Source organism: Centrocercus urophasianus, unplaced genomic scaffold, assembly GCF_019232065.1.
Source record: "Centrocercus urophasianus isolate 14NV4802_14NV808 unplaced genomic scaffold, USGS_Curo_1.0 seq_39, whole genome shotgun sequence".
NCBI lineage: Eukaryota > Metazoa > Chordata > Aves > Galliformes > Phasianidae > Centrocercus > Centrocercus urophasianus.
Window position 1 is genome coordinate 3,716,985 of NW_024884966.1, and position 20,152 is coordinate 3,737,136.

The window sequence follows — 20,152 nt, forward strand, 5'->3', positions numbered from 1 at the left end:
TTCGGAGGTGCATTTCTCCCCAAGAGAGAAATCACAGCAAAGCAGTTCTATGCTAGGGAGAATCAAATGTGCTCATTGAAAGCTGCATTTAACGTGTATAAAACACTGGGGAGGACAGGAATGTTGTAACTACAGGTTATAGCCTTTTAATACAGTTAATGCACTTTCGAGCTGTTGAAACAGTGAAGCAAACATTTGTAGGTTTGTAAGAAATCTGTCACGTTTCTGAAGTTTATAGCTGTGGGTGGGAGAAAAAGTGCTGCCTTATCTCCAGGAACTAAAATATCCTGATTGCATCACATAGAATCAACTTCCAGAATTCATTCCTGCATGGAGATACTCAGTCAAATAACATTGCCGTGTTGTGAAGAACTTTGAAGCTTTGTGACCACTGGCATTTATGTCAAGCCAGGGTTATTTACAGGCTGCTGTGAAGGGAGTTAACTAATCACTGACAGCTCCAGGCAGTTTTTCATCTCCTGGGGAACTCTCAGGTTGGATTTTAGAGAAAAAAAACTACTCTCAGGAAAAGTGGTGATGCAGTGACACGGCTGCCCAGGGAGGTGGTGGGGTCACCATCCCTGGAGGGGTTTCATGACCGTGTGATGTGGCACTGAGGGACATGGGCAGTGGGCATGGTGGGGTGGGCTGGGGTTGGGTGTCTTAGGGGCCTTTTCCAACCTTCATGATTCTGTGATTAGACCTTGAGATTTGAATGGGGTCAAATATGTTTTTCTTTGGAGGCATCGCGTTATGAGCTCTGTTTGAGGTTCTTGGTGCCTTCACTATGCAGAAAAGCAGCACGCAGGAGGCAGAAGCAGAGTCTGGCTTCAAGGATGGAGGTTGGGAATATCATCCAGGCATACAGTGATGGTGGTAAGAAAGTCAAAACTCATATCAAGTTGATACTTGCAAGGGGATGTTTAGAGGCAGCATGATGAGATGCTGCTTTAGCAACGTGGCCTCTTGCTGGATGGGGCAGGTGAGGTGGTTTATGGACACAAGATCCAGATAAAGCTGAAGTCCTCAGTGCTTTCTTTGCTTTGGTCTTCAGTGAGGTTTCCCAGGCCTCTGCAATTAGCAAAAGGGGCTCAGGATGCAGAGAAACAGCAGAATAAGAGTAGAATCAGGTATTACTTGACAATCCCTAAAATAGGCTCTGTCGATGGGTGCTGAAAGCAAGGCCACTCTGAAAAATCGTGGGGATCAAGGGAAGCCCTCAGTGATGAATGAAAGGCAAATATCTCACCCATCTTCCTCAAAGGTCACAAGGATGATGCAAAGAGCTACAGGCTGGTCAGCCCCACTTCGATCCCTGGGGAAATCGTAGAGTGAATCCTCTTGGAACACATCTGTGGGCACTTGCAGGAAAAGGAGATGCTGGGGAACATTCAGCATGGATTTATCAGGGCTAAATCATGCCTGGACAACCTGCTTGCTTTCTAAGTTAAAAAGATCAGATTTGTGGGTGAGGGAAGAGCAATGAGTGCCATTGACCTCAAAGTTAGCTTTCAACACTGATGCCCAGAATATCCTGGTTTCCAAGCTGGGATGTTAATGGACAAGTAAATAGGTAGAAACTTGATTGTGTGATCTGGCACCACAAGGTCTGTGCCTGAGGACCTGTCCTGCCAGCATCTCTGCCAACCCAATGGAAAATGCTCATCGTGGTTGGAAATGACACAGGTTTCATACCTGGGAGGGCAGGGTTTTGCTGAGAGTGTCCTAGACGGGGCTGGAGGAGTTGGCAAGGGTAGATGCAAACTTGCATCTATATATTTTCTTTAAGATCCTGAGTGCTTTGGTAGAAAATGGGCTAGGAAACCTATAGTATCTGATAGATCTGTATCATGTTGTCATGAGTGGTGTGTGTGTGGATTTCAAAGCTGTGCTAAGAAGACAACAAACCACTTCCAGAATTATCTGCAAGCTTTTTCACTGTGGAGTCAAACCCGTGAACAAGAAACATGTGTTCCTCCTGAGCATAGCTGGTTTTGTTGGCAAAACTGTTAGAAAACATTGAGAAGTGGGCTGAACTTCCCAGGTTTTTCATTTGTGGGAGTGACAGTCAAGGTTTTTCCCCCACCAGCAGCAGATTGCATTGAATCCCAATGAGGTGACTGCCATCTGCTTCCACATGGGCTTTGGAAGCATGGGCCAGCCCTCCGTGGCATGGATAAGGAGAGTGATGGAGAGTGTTTAGGGGGTCTGTGCTGACGGGATTTGGGGTTTACGTGTTGTTGGCTTACTCTGAGTCAGAGCAAAAATGAATTGGGCTTTGGCTGATTGCTGAGCGCCACCCGCTTTGCGCACCGCAGTGTGATTTCAAAGATGAGCTTCCAAATTCTTCCTCTACCAAAATATTTTGACATCTCTCCCCTTCCCAATCCAATTTGATAATGTCATTCTGGAACATGTTTTTTGACATTTTTCTGTTCTGTCTCTATAACGTGTTATAGAGATGATGTATTCTAATCTTAACGATGAACTGGAATCCCTTAAAATTTTTAGAAGAAGAGCAGAAAAAGGCTTTCCAGCCTTTATAACTGAGTTATAAAGCAGTGTTGAGTATCGTTTCCGGAGTAGAGATAGGATGTCCTGACCCAGACAGAAGGGAGACGTCCTGGAGTTAATAAATCACAGGGTGACGTGAACATGCTGCTCTGCTGTCAGGTTGGAGCTGCACAGAAACAGAGGAACAATATGCCAGAAATCCAGCGGTGTGACCTGTGATGGGTAGAGGTGTGCTGGGAAGGAGCGGGGCTCCTGGTGCTGTTAGAGCCCTACTTATTTCACTTGACTTGGCTGATTGAGCTGATTGCACACAGACGGGCCGAGGGGAGATTTTTGTATCAGTGGAGGTGCAGTCACAGCGGAAGGAGGTTTTGGCTGCTTCATTTGTTGGGCATTCCCATGCCTTGTGTTTTCACTCGGCACTGCAATCCCCGTGTGCTGTTCAGGGAGAGGTGAGCAATCCCACCTGACACAGAAACACTGTTTGCACAGAGCACGAGACAACAAAACAGCTTTCCTCGGTGTTTCCTTTAGTTCTTAACTTGAAATCTTCAGCTGGATCGTCATTCCCATTACAGCTCATTTGCACTGCTGTTAGAGGAGGTGTGGGTGTAGTTTATGCTTGCATATACACTTCCAGAGTGGCTTAAAGTGGTAAATGAGAATCAGACCCTCTGTTTCCTCCCAGTTTCCTTTTGTTCTAATGAAGGATGCGCAGCTGGATGCAGTAGCCTCTAACCAAGCCCTGGAGCATCCCTTCGTTACACTCATTCACTGTAGTGCCTGGGAGACCTGTTGCAAGTGACTGAACAGAGGATGAGAAAAGCAAGGCTCATTACCATCTCTGAGCCGCTTTGTTCTTTACTTTGATAATTACAGTTTAGATATTAATAGTGTATGCTGTTTTGCTATGCATTGTCAGCTTGGCTTTCTCTGTAGTTATCAATGGGACCTCCTGGTCCGAGAGGAGGGATTCCTGTCCCTACCGGAGCTCTCATTGGGAGCATGACAACTGAGCTCTTGGATGTCGTTGTGACCTTTCAGCACAGACCTTTGCTGATGAGTGAGGAGGCATCACCGCTTGTAATCTGCAAAAGCAAAAGAGTGGCAATTAGGGCAGGGCGGCTTTGTAGCACCGACTCCTGTAATCGGTGAAGGGAAGATGGATTTGGAGCGAGGTGTTGATGAAGAACGTTTTGTTTTCGCCACTTTCCTGAAAAGCTCTTTTTAATAAATTGTTCGCCTTCGGAGGCCTGTAAGAAACACCACAGATTGCCTTTTATCAGCCTGTAATGTGCTTCCATCGCTGCGGAGAAGTATGTGATAGTGATACTGAGTTGGTCCCTAGAGAACAGTGCAGAGACATCGCTAACAGCTCCAGAGCTACGGCTGCACCGGCTGTGTGCAAATGGAGCTGATGTCTCCTTGCTCTTACCGACACCTCTCTGGCCTTAGCACCAAAGTGCTGCTGCTCGTGTCTTGCACACGGAATTACTTTCCTGTGACGATACGAGTGATTCTACTCAGTAATTTGAGCGGTCTAAATCTACCCTCTTCCAGTTTAAAGCCATTTCTCCTCATTCTTTATCTACATGCCCTTATAAGAAGTCCCTCCCCAGCTTTTCTGTAGGCCACTTTCAGGTCCTGGGAGGTTGCTGTAAGGTCACCCCAGAGCCTTCTCTTCTCCAGGCTGAAGATCCCCAGCTCTCTCATCCTGTTCCCGTAGGAGAGATGCTCCAGCCCTCTGATCATCTCTGTGGCCCTCCTCTGAACCTGCTCCAACAGCTCCATGTCCTTCTGGTGTTGTGGGCCCCACAACTGGACGCAGTGCTCCAGGTGGGGTCTCACAGAGCAAAGCAGAGGGGCAGAATCACCTCCCTCGCCCTGCTGGTCACATTTCTCTTGATGCAATCCAGGGTATGGTTGGCCTTGTAGGCTGCAGTGCACATTGCTGGCTCATGTTGAGTCTTTCATCAGCCAGCACCCCCAAACCCTTCTCCTTTGGGCTGCTCTCAAGTCATTCCCTGCCCAGCCTGTATCTGTGCTTGGGATTGCCCCAGCTTGGCTCTTGGCCTTGGTGACTTTCACAAGTTTGGCAGGGATGGCATGTGGATGTCAGCACAACAGAACAGTAGAACAGTTGGAGTGGGTTTAGAGGAGGGCCACGAAGATTATCAGAGGGCTGGAGCACTTCTGACACAAAGTTGAGCCAGTTGGGCTTGTTTAGGTTGGAGAAGATGGAGCTCTGGGCAAACCTGAGAGTGACCCTCTAGTTCTTGAAGGAAGTGGTAAGAAAGAGGGGAACTGACTTTTCACATGGATAGTGATAGGATGAGGGGCAATGGCTTTAAACTAAAAGAGGGCAGATTTAGTTTAGAAGTTAGGAGGAAATCCTCTACTCAGAAGGCGGTGAGTCCCTGGCATTGCTGCCTTGAGAGGCTGTGGGTGTCCCATCCCTGGATGTGCCCAAGGCGAGGCTGAGCTGCTGGGGTTTCCCAGCCCATGACAGGCTGCCCAGAGAGGCTGTGATGCCCCGTCCATCCCTGGAGGTGTTCAAGGCCAGGTTGGATGGGGCTCTGGGCAGCCGGGGCTGCTATGAAATGTGGAGGTTGGTGGCCCTGGATGTGGTGGGGGGGTTGGAGATCCGTGATCCTTGAGGTCCCTTCCAAACCAGGCCGTTCTGTGATTCTGTAAGCTTTAAGGTCCCTTTCAACTCAGCCATTTTATGATTACTCTGCATATATCAAGAGTCAAAATCTTGGTAGCGCTGAGGTAATAAAGGTGGAATCCTGTATGACCGCTTTACAAACTATTTTGCTGAAAGCAGCATCAAGAAGTTACCAGGTGCTCAAATGTTGTGACCCTGTCTTATTTCTTAAACAGGTTTCTCAGCTTTGTTAGGAATTTGGGTTTTTGAACTCTTGGCTCTTTACTTGTCAGATGCTGCACAGCATGCACCAGTGCTTAAGAAAAAGGAATAGACAATGATTTCTTGGTTTAATCTTCCATTAAAAAAGAAAAAAATGTAACAGTAGAGTTAAATGGTTCGTCTGAGCCTGGCTGGGGAGAGTGGTTTATCAGATTATGAATGCGCTTTCATTACCTGGAGGTATATAATATGTTGGTCTATGAAATATACACTTGGGCAATGAGAAGATGAAGGTCACGCAAATATGGCTGGCTCCCCGCCAGGGAACGTACTGAGATTTAAACAAATCCTTGATGCAGGGTGGGCAGCACAGCGCCCAGAACTCTCCCTGCTTCAGAGCTGAACGAAGGCAGTGCTTTTGCAGACCCGTCGCACTGTTGCCACCTCGCATTGCTCCAGCTGTCTTCAAAGGCGTCTAACAGCTGCATCCAGATCCCTGACACCTGCAGGTGAGGGTCTGTAGGGTTTCTCTCTGGGCACGGCTGAGCTGTGAGCACAGGTTGGTGTTTTGGGGCTCTCCCATAACATGCTAGTGCTCAGGTTTACCAACATACGCCTGTGTTTATTTTTTCTTTGGTTTCTCCGGTGAAGTGAAGCTGAACAGTAGTTTGCCTCCCAGGCATGTTGGTTCCCCTTCTCCTTCCAGCCTAGTACTTAACAGGCTTTAAAAACTGCTGACAGTTGTTTTAAGAGCTGATTTTCAGGCCGGGCCTTTTGTAACTCTGCAGCAGGAAGAAGATATTGTTAGAAACCAAAGAAAAGGAAGGTTTGCTGTTGCTCCAGGCAGGAGAAGAGGGTGCTTCACTGCAAGAGAATAATACTTCTGCTTGTAAAGTGCCTCTCCCTCCCCTACTGCCGAGGCACTCAGAGCTCCCAGCCTGGATGCAAGTGAGACAGAGCGGTTTGAGACATGGGCCGGGGTCCAGAAAGCAGAGATCCTTGGGGAGAAAACAGTTGGCAGAGCTTTTGGGAGGGACTTGGGAAGATTAATTGAATCCTAGATGAGAGCATTGCCACGTGCGGTGTGCTGCAGCACTGTTGTTTTTTCCTTGTTGCTCAATCTAGGTGTCAAACAATCTCCTAATTTAGCACCTAAGAAGGAATGTGTTCCAAGTTGGTGAAGTGTATGGTGATGCTTATGGTCAGTAGGTCCCCCGTGTTTGCATCGACAGTGGAGCACAGTTAAATGCTCGAAGCTTCTCCAAGCAGTGTGCAAAACTATTTTTCCATTGCAATTAATTTGCCAGCAGCAATTAATGGTGTGCAGGTGTGGAAAAAGAGTACAAGTGCCTTTGCCTTGTGGTCTCAGCTCTGTCTCTGTGAGGTCATCTCAGGCAAAAGCAGCCTAGGGATGGAGCCCCACTACAGGAACAGCTTTTGAGAGGAGGACTCCTTCTTAGAGTCATAAAATCATCAAGATTGTAAGAGACCTCTAAGATCAGCCAGTCCAGCTGTCAGCCCATCACCACCATACCCACTAATCCATTGTAGCAGTGTCTCTTAACTTATCATAGAATGGTAGAATCATAGAATGGCCTGGGTTGCAAAGGCCCACAGTGCTCATCCAGTTCCAACCCCCTGCTGTGTGCAGGGTCACCAACCAGCAGCCCAGGCTGCCCAGAGCCACATCCAGCCTGGCCTTGAATGCCTGCAGGGATGGGGCATCCACAGCCTCCTTGCACAAAACTTTATCCCATTCAGCACTGAATATTCCAAGATTGTGGACCATTTCCATACCTTAGCATCACAAAGCAAGCACCGATTTTCATGTATTTTCCTCTGCGACTGAAGAGTCAAGATGTGCTGTGAGTGTATTTAACATACATTGAATTATAGAAGAGATATTTAGCATTTTTCCTGAAGGATCCTAAAATGTTTTACCAACTGTTTCATGTATCACAACTCAAAAGTAGCCAGTTTTGCTTCATGCTGAGTTTTAATTCAAGATGGAAGGAGAATATCCTGCCCAGGAGATCAGGCAAGCCTGTCTCTAAATCAGTTGCATCGCACTGGCCTTAGATCAGGATATGCCCTGCCACCCTGAACAGAGAACTGCCTGTAGATGGGTCACCAAGGAGTGTTTTGAGCTGTTGCTGTTGCAGCCTCCTGCAGAAAATAGTGGCTGCTCTTCCATATAGAATCACAAAATCATGACAGTTGGGAAAGACCCCTAGGATCCCCAAGCTTAACCCCAGCCCACCCCACCATGCCCACTGCCCGTGTCCCTCAGTGCCACATCCCCACAGTTCTGAAGGCTTCCAGAGATGATGACCCCACCGCCTCCCTGTGCAGCTGTGCCACTGCATCACCACTCCCTGAGAAGAAATTCTGCCTAGTATCCAACCATGTATGTTCCTTGCAGGAGGACAAATCGTTGCAGAGTGTTTTGATGCATAAATCCAGGAGTTAGCTGTAGCATCACCCAACCCCCCTCTATTCCCAACCCTGCAGAAGGAGATATCTGGCCTTACACTGGTGGCAGAGGATGGCTGAGGAGTGACACCAAAAGGTTTGTTGGGTCTGCGGTCCAGCCATGTCACCAGGCTTCACCAGAGCAAGACCAGGTCTGCTTCATTTCGAACCGTCTGTGCCACGAATCTGCATCTTCTCTTTCTCCTGAAATGAAATAACCCTCCAAATATTCAGGGTGAAAATGGATAAAATATTCATCTATTCTTAGACTCATTAAGGCAGTGTAATTGGATGTAGGCGCTTCTTTCACTCTAACAGCGCTGTCTCGCTCCTGAGCCAAGATTCATTTCCACAGGCAAGAGCTTGCTCCTCACGGATAATGGATGTGTGAGGAGTCCCTGCAGCTCACCTCTCCTGGAAAGCAGCAAACTATCGCAGCACCACTCTGCTCCAACTCTTTGCAGGGCTGGCTTTGCACGCTGATGCTAATTGAAGCCATTATCAGCCTCTTGCACATCTTACGCTTCCCAAAGCTGTGTTCTGTGGTTTCTGGTTCTAGCAGAGCTGCAGCCATCCATGTGAAGGGCCTTGCTTCCCGTTCTCTTTTCTTTAGGATGTGTACCTGAGTTTTTCCCTCCTTTTGTAATTGAAACTGCTTTCAAACCACTAGGCTGAGAATCTCTCTGGGTGCTGTTCAAAAGCACAGTGAGAAAGTTTTTGTCCTAAAGAGACCAAATGTGTAATTCTGTGCTCAGCTGGGGGCCTTCAGGTGCAAAAGCTGCTTACAGTTATCATATCTGGGGAACAGCTGTTTACAAGGGTGGATAGTGATAGGAAAGGAGGAATGGTTTTAAAGTGAGACAGGGGAGGTTTAGGTTGGATATGAGGAGGAAGTTTTTCCCCCAGAGGGTGGTGAGGCACTGGCACAGGTTGCCCAAGGAGGCTGTGGATGCCCCATCCCTGCAGGCATTCAAGGCCAGGCTGGATGTGGCTCTGGGCAGCCTGGGCTGCTGGTTGGTGACCTGCACACAGCAGGGGGTTGGAAGTGGATGAGCACTGTGGGCCTTTGCAACCCAGGCCATTCTATGATTCTATGATATGATTAGATGTTATCTGGCATGCATCTGAGGCCAGGAAGGGTGAGACTGAGGTGAGCTGGAAAAGCTACTGTTGGGGGGTGGTGGTGGGAATGTGAGAATGCCTGCAGTGCATTGGTTGTGTGCACCCAGCGAACAAAAACTTGCAAATAAGCTTGTCATCCCCCCAGGGACCCCTGGAAATTGTTACCATCAGCTCCTCTTATTTGTTTGGTGACAGGGTGAGCTCCTGACTGTGATTGAATGAGGCAAAAGGGAGAAGTTTGTGTTACCCCAGTATAATAGAATGGTTTGAGTTGTTAGGGACCCTTCAAGGCCATGTGTCCCACTCCCTGCACTGAGCAGGGACACCCACAGCTCCATCAGTGCTCATCCAGCCTGACCTTGGCTGTCTGCAGGGACGGGGCACCACCTCCTCTCTGTCAACCTGTACCAGTCCCTCACCACTCTTATTGTTAAAAACCTTCCACTGTGAATCTCCACTGTTTTTGTTTGAAACCATTTCCCCTTGTCCTGTCACAACAGACCCTGCTAAAGAGTCTGTCCCTTTTTTACAGCCCCACGTCCTTTTTGGCAGAGCTCTGTCCTTTCATCCACCAGCTTGCATTGATGGGGGGTGCCACGACCCAGGGTTTGAGCTGCCCCTTGAGTTTACAATACCAATTTTCCTGCAGTGTTCATGGTGTACGAAGGTGTCAAGCACAAAGGATCTGTAGGACAACACCAGCACTGTTACCTTACGGAGCTAGCAAGTAACTCACTAATCAGCATGTGCATCATTTCACGTATTTCACAGGCTGCTGTGTTTAGAGAAAGCTGTCACTGAGCTATTCCAGTTTTATTCACAGCTCCCAAGCGTTGTAAACATTGTCACTCCAAAATGCAGTGTTATTTGAAAGGTTTCTTGTAAAGTCATCACATGGGAGCTGATAAATTTGGGTTTATCCCATGTGGGCTTGTGTTAGACATGCACGCAGCAGGCTGGATCCTGATGGGTTGGTGCTGATTGATTACAGAAATAGTGCTTAAATGTCACTGACCTTGGATGTGGTGACTTTCAGGAGGAATTGGGTGTTCCTGGCCCTTGCTGAACTTTCTAGCTGGATGCATTCATGTAAGCAACTCATTTAAAGCACTGAATAACTTTGTAATTTCCTGTCGAGGATGAGTGGGTGAAAAGGAGCAGCAGTGAAATGCTGAAAATAACCGGAGGTCCATTGGTTAAAGCTTATTTTTTTGAAAAGCTGTGTTGAGGTTAGAAAGTGCTTCATTAAAGCGTATTTACTGTATAATCTGTGGAGACGAGTGTAAGAGAGCCTTTGAAGGAATTAGTGAAATTCAGCTGAGGCTGCTTCACGTTCAGGAAATCAGAGCTGCTGAAGGACCCAGTGCTACCTGAACTTGTAAGGCCATTTCAGCAGTGTCTTCACTTGGCAAAGTTCTCGTGACATTTGCCTTGGCTTCTGGAAGGGGAGAGTTAATCATTATCACGTGTATCCACAACACCATGCTGCAGGAGAAAGGTGGATATTAGGAAGCATTTCTTCTCATCAAGAGCAGTGCTGCAGTCGCACAGCTGCCCAGGGAGGTGGTGGGGTCACCGTCCCTGGGGGTGTTCCAGAACCGTGGGGATGTGGCACTGAGGGATGTGGGCATGGTGGGGTGGGCTGGGGTTGGACTGGGTGATCTTGGAGGTCTTTTCCAACCTGAGTGATGCTATGATGGGACTTCATAGAATCACTGTAGAATCACAGAATGGTTGGGTTGGAAGGGACCTCAGGGATCATGAAGCTCCAACCCCCTGCCACAGGCAGGGCCACCAACCTCCACATTTCATAGCAGCCCAGGCTGCCCAGGGCCCCATCCAACCTGGCCTTGAACACCTCCAGGGATTTCAGCTCTGTGTGGCCTGCTGTGCACTCATCAAATCACCATGGGCATCTCAGTCCTGAGCAGGCCAACAACAAGCAGCTCAGGCACACACTGAAAGGTTTTGCTGTTCTCTGCAGGGCAAGGGAGAGGAGTTCTGCCATCTCAAGTGAAAGACAGTGAGCTTCTTTCAAGGAAAGGCACCAACCGGAACGCAGGAGGAAATGTTAGATGCTTAGAAGACGCCGTCTCGGCTGTCATAGCAGTTGTCTGCACACAGTGCCAACACTCCTGGTTTTTTTTGAAGGAAAAATCCATATGTCACAGTCTGGTGTGAACAAATGTGGTGTCTGGGCCAGATGGATGAAGTTAGATGGGCACCGATGAGTTTGCTTATGATAAGCATCCGAATTGACATGGGTGATGAGAAGAGATGAAGGAGCCCCACCTGTGAAGCAGCTGATTACTGGCAGGGGTCATACAGAAATGCTGGGTTGCATGGCTCTCTGTGTGCTGGTGCCCTGAAGGGCTGTGTCCCAGCATGGCATTGCTTTGTCTGTCTGTCCAGCAAAACCTTCCTTTAGGAAAGACTTTTGTGGTTGGATGTTCAGCTGGCAGCAGAGAAAGCTTCAGGCTGTGCTCTGTTAGGTGATGTGGATTGGGATCTGGGTATTCATGCACACCCTTTCTCATTCTTCACCCACTGGATCAACAACTGGATCTAGCTGTAGGCATCCCTGATCATTACTGGAGAGTTCAACTAGATGACCTTTGAAGGTCCTTTCCAACTCATAGTTCTGTGATTCTTAGGATGCCAATAGACTTATTGCCATAGAGTGATGAGTGCAGCTTTAACTTAAAGAAGAAGAGAATCCATCCTGATCCTGTTCAGTGTGGATCCATACAATGAGGTGGATCATCTCCAGATGCAAGCGTGGTGGTGATATTGCTGCAGACAGGTAGGAAGGATTTAACTTTGTTTTTCTTTGAAGCTGTACAAGTGATGCTGCCAGTGGAGCTCCAAAAGGGTCGATGCAGTGAGGGATGCCCAGAGGAGGCAGTCCTGCAGGCTGGAGCTGTCAGACATCCCCAATGCTGGCTTTAGAGCAACCTGTGCAGCCCTGCTGCTTTTTATTTTCTTCCCGTAAGAGCAGAGCCAGCTCCATACAGAAGTGGTGTGAGCATTGGCTCATTAACGTTTACCTTTGTTTTAATTTCTGAGACCGTTACCACTGCTAAGTGCTAATAGAAAGCTTCAGGAAGCAGTAGGTAACCCAGCTCATGCACTGAGTCACAAGGAAAAGGAGAAATGAGAAGTGTCAGCAGGATTTGAGCAGCTTTTAGCCCTGGTTCAGCAACCAGCAATATCCAAAATTGTGTTGTTGCTCCTTTCAGGTTATTTTTATGTATCTGAAGAACCAGACCTGAGGGATGGACTGGATTTAGAAGATCCAGCTGGTAGGGGGTTGCACCAGCTTGACCTCCCTTCCTACCCCAGCCCTTCTGTCGTCCTGTGAAGGTGCTGGGACATTGGAGCCCTTTCCATCTCATACCTTGGTTTAATAGTCTGACACCAGCTCATCCTGCTGCTGAATCACTGCAATATTAGCAATAGCATCAAACAGCTAATTTTATGCTTTGTAAATTTAATCAAGACTTTCAGAGGGCTCTCCCTTGACCTCGCGAGTTTAGGGGATGCTCTGCAGATGAATCACTTTGCCCATTTTCTCTGACATGCTTTGTTTCTAACCCAGATTTATCAGCAGTCTTTTCCAGACTTTCATTAAGAGCGGCACTGCCTGGACTTGTGATATTCTGGTTAAGTCCAGCTGCATTAACATCTTATCTGATTGCTCATGCGACGGTCTGTGCTACCCAGTAGAAAGCAGGAGCGTGTAACCTCCCTCCACTCACACCATGAGAAGAAAGCGGAGTATGGATTATGCTTCAAATCTCACTTTTGAAGTAGCAATCTGCGTTGAAGGAATCCCTCTGTTACAGGTCCCCAAGGCACAATCTAACCTTGTAATGGAGGCACTGGGCATAAATAAATGCTTCAAGCAACTTATCTGGAAGTCTGAGCCTTCACCTTTCTCCCTTCATTATCCACTCCTCCCACCTGCCCCGTGCTGTAATGATCTGAAGGGTTTGTATGGATTTCCACATGGCTGCCCTGGAGATCTTTTCAGCCAGCTTCCCTCTGGACCATCTACAAACATTAAAAGATGTTTGAAATTACTCAACCTCAACGATGCTTGAAATTGAGCCATGTTCTGTTGTGTCAACAGGGCGTTTCAAGTGGTGATTGTAAAGGCCGGAATAAAGATTTCCAGCTTGGTGCTGCCCACAAAGCTGCTCTATTAAGTGATGTTCCCCAGCCTGGTAGCTTATTTGTCCATCATCATTCCTCTCTTTTATTTGGGTGCTGTGGGACTTGCTGCAAGACTTGCTGCTTCTTTTCATCTGCCTACTTAGCTGTAATTTAGGGAGGAAGAAAGGACTTCATGGCTTATCAGAAACCTGTGGGTCGCTTCCTTTGAAGGGTGTCGTGATGCCCTAACTGGCAGTGCTGTGTTTTCTCAGGCTGTTTCAGATGCAGCTGATTGTTTTTGGCTTCCAACTGAAGCTCCTACCACTTCTTCACCTCTGGGCCACCCATAACACACCAGGAAGAGGAATGGTGAGGTGTATTTTGCATTCAGTGAGCGGAGAGCTTTTCTGCTGCTGGATCAGGTGTTGAAATCCCATCTCTGCAGGTCCCACCTCACAGCAGAAACAGCTCAATTTGAGGTCAAAATGAGCAAAATTTGTGAAGGGGCAGCAGTTTCCCAGTGAAGTCATACAGTATGTTGCTTTGGGAAGGGAGACATTGGCAAGGGCCTGCTTTGTTGTCTTCCAGCTGACACGTCTCACAGGCCATGCTGTGAGTGCCAGGCCTAACGAAGCCTGGCGTCCCGGGGGCTGCTGTCTTATGGCTGGCTGCTCTGGCCCCCAGGAGGGTACTGCAGGCTGGTGCAAGGTTTTTCTGTCATTTATAGGGTTTTTTTCTGTGCAGGTTCTTTGATGACTGAGAAGAGAAAGGTTCATGCTGTGGTTTTCCCTGAGGATGTGAGCAAAGCAGGGCTCAGAACCTTCTTTGGCATTAGAATCATAGAATCACAGAATGGCCTGGGTTGCAAAGGCCCACAATGCTCATCCAGTTCCAACCCCCCACTGTGTGCAGGTCACCAACCAGCAGCCCAGGCTGCCCAGAGCCACATCCAGCCTGGCCTTGAATGCCTGCAGGGATGGGGCATCCACAGCCTCCTTGGGCAACCTGTTCCAGTGCCTCACCAGTCATCTTTTGTGTGCTCAAACTGGTTTTACAGGTTTAACAGAAGCAAGTGTAGAGTCTTGCATCTGGGGAGGAATAATTGCATGCACCAGTACAGGTTGGGGGATGAGCTGCTGGAGGGGAGCTCTGCGGAGAGGGACCTGGGTGTCCTGGTGGACGACAGGTCGGCCATGAGCCAGCAGTGTGCCCTTGTGGCCAAGAGGGCCAATGGCATCCTGGGGTGCATTAAGAAGAGCGTGGCCAGCAGGTCGAGGGAGGTGATCCTCCCCCTCTACTCTGCCCTGGTAAGGCCTCATCTGGAGTACTGTGTCCAATTCTGGGCTCCCCAGTACAAAACAGACAGGGATCTCTTGGAAAGAGTCCAGCGGAGGGCCACAAAGGTGGTGAAGGGCCTGGAGCATCTCTGCTATGAGGAAAGGCTGACTGAACTGGGTCTGTTCAGCCTTGAGAAAAGAAGACTGAGAGGGGACCTGATCCAGGTCTATAAGTATCTAAGGTGTGGGGGTCAGAATGGCGAGGCCGGACTCTTGTCAGCAGTGTGTAGAGACAGGACAAGGGGAAACGGAGACAAGCTGCAGCATAGGAAGTTCCTCTGTACAGTGAGATGATGGAGCACTGGAACAGGCTGCCCAGGGAGGTGGTGGAGTCTCCTTCTCTGGAGATGTTCAAGACCTGCCTGGATGCCGACCTGTGCGACCTGCTGTAGGGAACCTGCTTTGGCAGGGGGTTGGACTCGATGATCCCTGGAGGTCCCTTCCAACCCCTACAATTCTGTGATTCTGTGACTCTGTAATTCTGTTTTCTATGGGAACTCAGGGTCTCTTTTCTCTTGATAACTTTATAAAGCCTCTAGAACATAACTTGTCTTTAAGACAGTATGGTTTTGGGGAGGTCCTGTGTGGAGCATAACGGTCTTTATGGGTCCTTTCCAAATCGGGATATCCTTGGTATGGGCATACGTACCATATGGTCAGATAAGCAACCTAAAAGTTTAAAACTACATGTGTTATGACCTAAGCTGACACACACTGGCTTGTTCTTTTGCTGAACAGCTGCTCCAAGCAAAACTGTGCCAAATGGAGTTATTAGGGGAAAAAGGATAGCTGACGTAATGCCATTAAAACTAGAGCTGCGATTTTGGGTTGAACTTAATGCGAATAGATATTGAATGAGATTGATTTGTGGATAAATTACAAATGGCTGTATAGGTAAATATATATGTAAATGATTTTTTCAAAAAGGAATATCGCATCACAGCCTTAGAAGTCAGGTTGGAGAGTTGGTTGGAGAGCAGAGGGGCGAGACACCCTGATGGTTGGCACTTGTCCTAAAGGTCTGTGGAAATGGAAGACAAACTGGAATTCAGAGTGGATACGTGTAGGTGTGAGAAGATTGAGTAAAATGGGTGTCAGAGCAGGAATGAAAAAATGGTTTTCAGTTGAGAATTGTAGAATCACAGAATGGTTGGTTGGGAGGAGAACTTAAAGCCCAACAAGTCCCAATCCCTGCCATGGGCTGGGTGCCTCCAGCTCAGGCTGCCCAGGGCCCATCCATGGCCTTGGGCACCTCCAGGGATGGGGCACCCACAGCTCTGGGCAGCAGTGCCAGGGCATCACCGCCCTCTGAATTTCTTCCGGACACCTAACCTCAGTCTCCCCTCTTTCAGTTTAAAACTAAACCTCTTCTCCTTTTGCTATCAGACTGTGTAAGAAGTTGGTCTCCCTCCTGCTTATGAGCTCCCTTTCATGTGGGAAAGGATGCTACAATCAAGGTGGAGTTGCTTTGCAAGTTGCAAGAGATGCAGAAATCTGAAATGTTTGAGTTCCTGTAATGTGTTTGAAGATAAAATAACTGGTGAGGAGAGCACCATTCGAGGCCATTGTAATAGCTGATGTCTGCTGCTTGTGAGCATGAACCTGTTCTGCTGGGGGAGCTGCTGCAGGGGAGCTGATGTCAGAAGCCTGAGTGCAACTGGTTGAAGGACAGCAAAGGTTGCTTTTCCAATCCTTGTAGAGATTTTGAAGAAACTTCCAAAATCAAGATTGAGGAGTTGTAGGAGAGCAAGTCTCAGTCCAAAGGTGGGTTGAGCATTTGGCATCGTCTCTGAGGCACCCTGAGAGTCGTGCTCCACATTTACGCCCTGCGGGGCTCCGTGCATTCAACAGTCATGCACAGTTTGAAGCTGCCTTTGATGTGATCACTATTTCTTAAAAGCAGGAGGTGGGGATAACTTTCATGATGCGAAAGTGTCGTCTTGGGCAGGTGGAAGTGGATGGGTGCAGGCACTCGTAACCTCGTGGCTTCAGAAGAGCATTGAAAACCCAGCAGCTGAGCTGCTGCGTTCATTCTTTCAGCGTTTGGAAAGTGGCAGTCATCTGAAGGATTCATTAAGATGGGGACTCATTTGCATATTATTAGCGTTATTACATGGAAATAAAAGTGCTGCTGGTTCTTCCCTCCCTCCATGTATCTCTCATCACCCGCCTTTATAGCAGCTCTGAATCCTATTTGTCGTGTGACAAACTGGGCTGATAAATCTCGTTACTCACTTGAATGGCTGGGAGACTCATCGCCCATTACTGAATTTGGTGAATTATGTAAGAAATGCATAATTAAAATTAAACCCGGAGCCTCGCATGGAACCTTATGAAATTCCCTTCGTGATGCATTACAGAGAAATGTACGTGGATATTAAAATTTAAGCCTAATTATTTGGATTTATTTTTAATCAATATTTGATACGCCACCTAGAAGTTCCTGTGTACCCACAGCAAAGCAAGCAGTGGGGCTTTGCAGGAGGGCATGGGAAGCACGTGTGCGTGTCGAGTGTTAGCTTTCATAGAGTCCTAGAATGGCCTGGGGTGAAAAGGACCTCAAAGATCATCTAGTTTCAACCCCCCCGCCATAGGCAGGGTTGCCAAGGGTCGCCAATCCCTACACCAGCTGCTTACTTCAGTGTTTCATTACAGAAAGGAAACCTGCCCTGAGCACGAGGTGATGAAAGTTTCCCCATCTGCAGGAGGTCAGGGCGAGGAACCTGTTTCCCCCAAGTCTTCCCCCACCTGAGCACTGTTGGATGTTGGGGTTTATTGGAGAGGTATTGAATTTGTGGGAAGTAACTCAGTCTAATGGAACTCCGCTTGGTTGTTCACTCAAGTTGTCGTGAAAGTCATGCTGAAAATCTTTCCCATCACGTGTTTCTGCACTCCTGATTCTTATTTAAAGACAGCTGTCCAAACTGCTGTCTATCTTACGGAGGTGTGTACCTGAAATATGCTAAAAAGTTGTTTTCTATGTGCTAAAATTGCCTTTAGAGGCATTTCCAAATGCCCTGGAAAGAGAAGAAATGTTTTTAAGGCATGCAGTCAGCAAACCCCCACTTAATTTTGAAAGGTTCGTCTCTCTTAAGTACAAAACTGAATAGAAGAGATTTTATTCCCCTAAATCCCCGATTCTGGAGAAAGCAGCTTGAGATCTCAGTAAGAGAATTAACACACGGGTTAAATTTACAATAAGAAGCAGTACTTGGAAAATGCCTATTCAGATGCTGTTAAGGAAATAATAGGATTAGTTCTTGTCGTGTCAGTGTGGATTCCTCAAACTGCAGGCTTCGTGCTGACATGCATACGTTCTGTGTTGCTGGCCTGGGTGTGAAATTGAGGACAATGAAAACAAAGATGACTTTTCTTGGAGGCAATTCGTTTGAATGGTTAAGCCCGTAGTTCTGCACACACATGCGGCAGGTAATTCAGTATGACAAATAAGCCACTAATAATTCCCCCAGTGCTGTTGTTTGCCACTGAGATGATCTTAATTGCAGCTGTGTAACTGGTGAAATGCCTTTATCCCAAATCGTGAGTGTGCTGCGTCAAACCTGTTCTCCATCCCCATCCTAAGCGGATTTCCAATCATTGCTGTCATCGATGAGAAGCATAATAGACATTTTTACCCATTATTTTTGTTGTTTCTTTTTGATGACCCATTTATTATTCAGCTGTTTGAAAGGGTAAATAATAGCAGGACGAGGAGAAAGGCTTTAAGGAGGGAAGATTGAGGTTGGATGTCAGGGGGAAGCTCTTTACCATGAGAGTGGTGAGGTGCTGGAACAGCTGCCCAGAGAGGCTGTGATGCCCCGTCCATCCCTGGAGGTGTTCAAGGCCAGGTTGGATGGGGCCCTGGGCAGCCTGGGCTGCTGTGAAATGTGGAGGTTGGTGGCCCTGCATGTGGCAGGGGGTTGGAGCTTCATGATCCTTGAGGTCCTTTCCAACCCAACCACTCTGTGATTCTGTGATCATCCCTCTATATTTATTATAATGTACGTATATCACATCCGTTCTTTAGAATACAGCGTCTTTGTTTATTTCACAGTTCTCATTAATCCAGAATGGTGAAACAAAGCATTATCTTCCATTCCTCATTGCCATTTCATAACCATCCGTGTGTATCTTTGTTTTTAGCTTAAGCAGCAGTAAGGCTGAGTTGGGCTTTATTTGACATCAGCTGATTTCATCACAGAAGGTGCTGTAGATCATCGCCCTGAAAGAATTCAACAAAATGGTAATGAGAAAAAGAAAGGCTGCTGCTGTGCTGCTGCTCTTTTGTTTCTTTGTCTTCAGACACCACCCCTGCTTCTTGACAGATCTCCTCTTTCCTTCTCTGTTGGCTTTAATCTGCTGTATTCCAAACATGGGGCATGCAGGAATTCCCCTGGAAAAAATGTCTGGTTTGAGCTGGAGCGAAACCCCGCGCTCCTCCCAGAACTAACTCGGGTTTTAATAAGATCCTGTACAAAGGAATTGACTTCTAGGAGCTGCACTGAATGCATATGAAGACATGCATGTGAGGATTGTATTGGCCTTGTCCATGTGTGTCGGATTCTGGTAGCAGGTGTTCTCATTCTTAGCCTTTCTCTTGCATGAAATGCCTTGCTCTGCTCTCCGTAGCTCTTCCTTCCAGTCTCACTAACGGCAGTTGCCCTCTTCTAACAACAAGTGCTTACCCATATAATGAGTATATATATCTTTAGATGTGTCCATTTAAATTAATAATTAACAGAGCAGATGCCTGTGATATGCATCCGCTTGTATCTAACCGTTATTTGATGCGATCTAGCCTGTGTGCACAAGTTTTTGTTCCTTTTGTCCAACAGGATGTTTGTAGATGAGTGGGTAAGAGTTGATTTACACTTGAAAGTAGACAATTTCTTCTGAATGCTTCTCCTTTTAGTAGTTAGCAATAGCATTTTACCTGCACAGCATTCAAACACACACAGCATTTAAACTGTGGAAGGACCCCATATAGCCATACATATCCATAGGCACATATTGTAGAATGATAGAATCACAGAATGGCCTGGGTTGCAAAGGCCCACAATGCTCATCCACTTCCAACCCCCTGCTGTGTGCAGGTCACCAACCAGCAGCCCAGGCTGCCCAGAGCCACATCCAGCCTGGCCTTGAATGCCTGCAGGGATGGGGCATCCACAGCCTCCTTGGGCAACCTGTGCCAGTGCCTCACCACCCTCTGGGGGAAAAACTTCCTCCTCATATCCAACCTAAACCTCCCCTGTCTCAGTTTAAACCATTCCCCTTTGATGCACGCCTTGTATCTTGGGATCCTGCTCATGTTGGTGTATATACCCAAGGTGCCACTAAGCAGACATCATGGGCAACTTGTTTCGACACAAACTCATCCCTTGGTCCTATTCCATTCAAAAACAGTGCATCTATACATGAATCCAAACCTTTAGCAACCACTGTTAGGATGCTGAGAATTCCCCTGGTTTACTTCATCAGGACATAAATAAAATATAAATATATTATTATATATAATATAATAAATAAAACTCTTCCCTCTTAATAGCTGGGAACATGGGAGTACACCCGGTGGGGAAAATTCCTGGTGTGGGTTTAAAACATTATTTTAATTCTAATTTCACTGTGTAAGATTGAATCTTTTGATGGTGGATTAGTTCACACTTGAGCATTGTTATTTATT

The 20,152-nt window shown here is 47.3% G+C and overlaps 1 protein-coding gene and 1 long non-coding RNA gene across 3 annotated transcripts in view; both read left to right on the forward strand.

Annotated features, from left to right (window-relative positions):
- XKR6 (XK related 6) overlaps nt 1-20,152 on the forward strand; it is a 219,863-nt gene that overhangs the window by 98,247 nt on the left and 101,464 nt on the right. The window lies entirely within an intron of this gene.
- The window catches only part of LOC122167839, a 46,020-nt gene that overhangs the window by 24,342 nt on the left and 1,526 nt on the right, over nt 1-20,152 (forward strand). The window contains exons 1-2 of one of the 2 annotated variants that reach the window (XR_006171099.1): nt 14,888-16,233; nt 18,613-18,712. This is a non-coding gene — a long non-coding RNA (uncharacterized LOC122167839). Of the gene's footprint in view, nt 1-14,887; nt 16,234-18,612; nt 18,713-20,152 lie in introns of those variants that run through there. The other variant, XR_006171100.1, reaches the window with a different exon arrangement.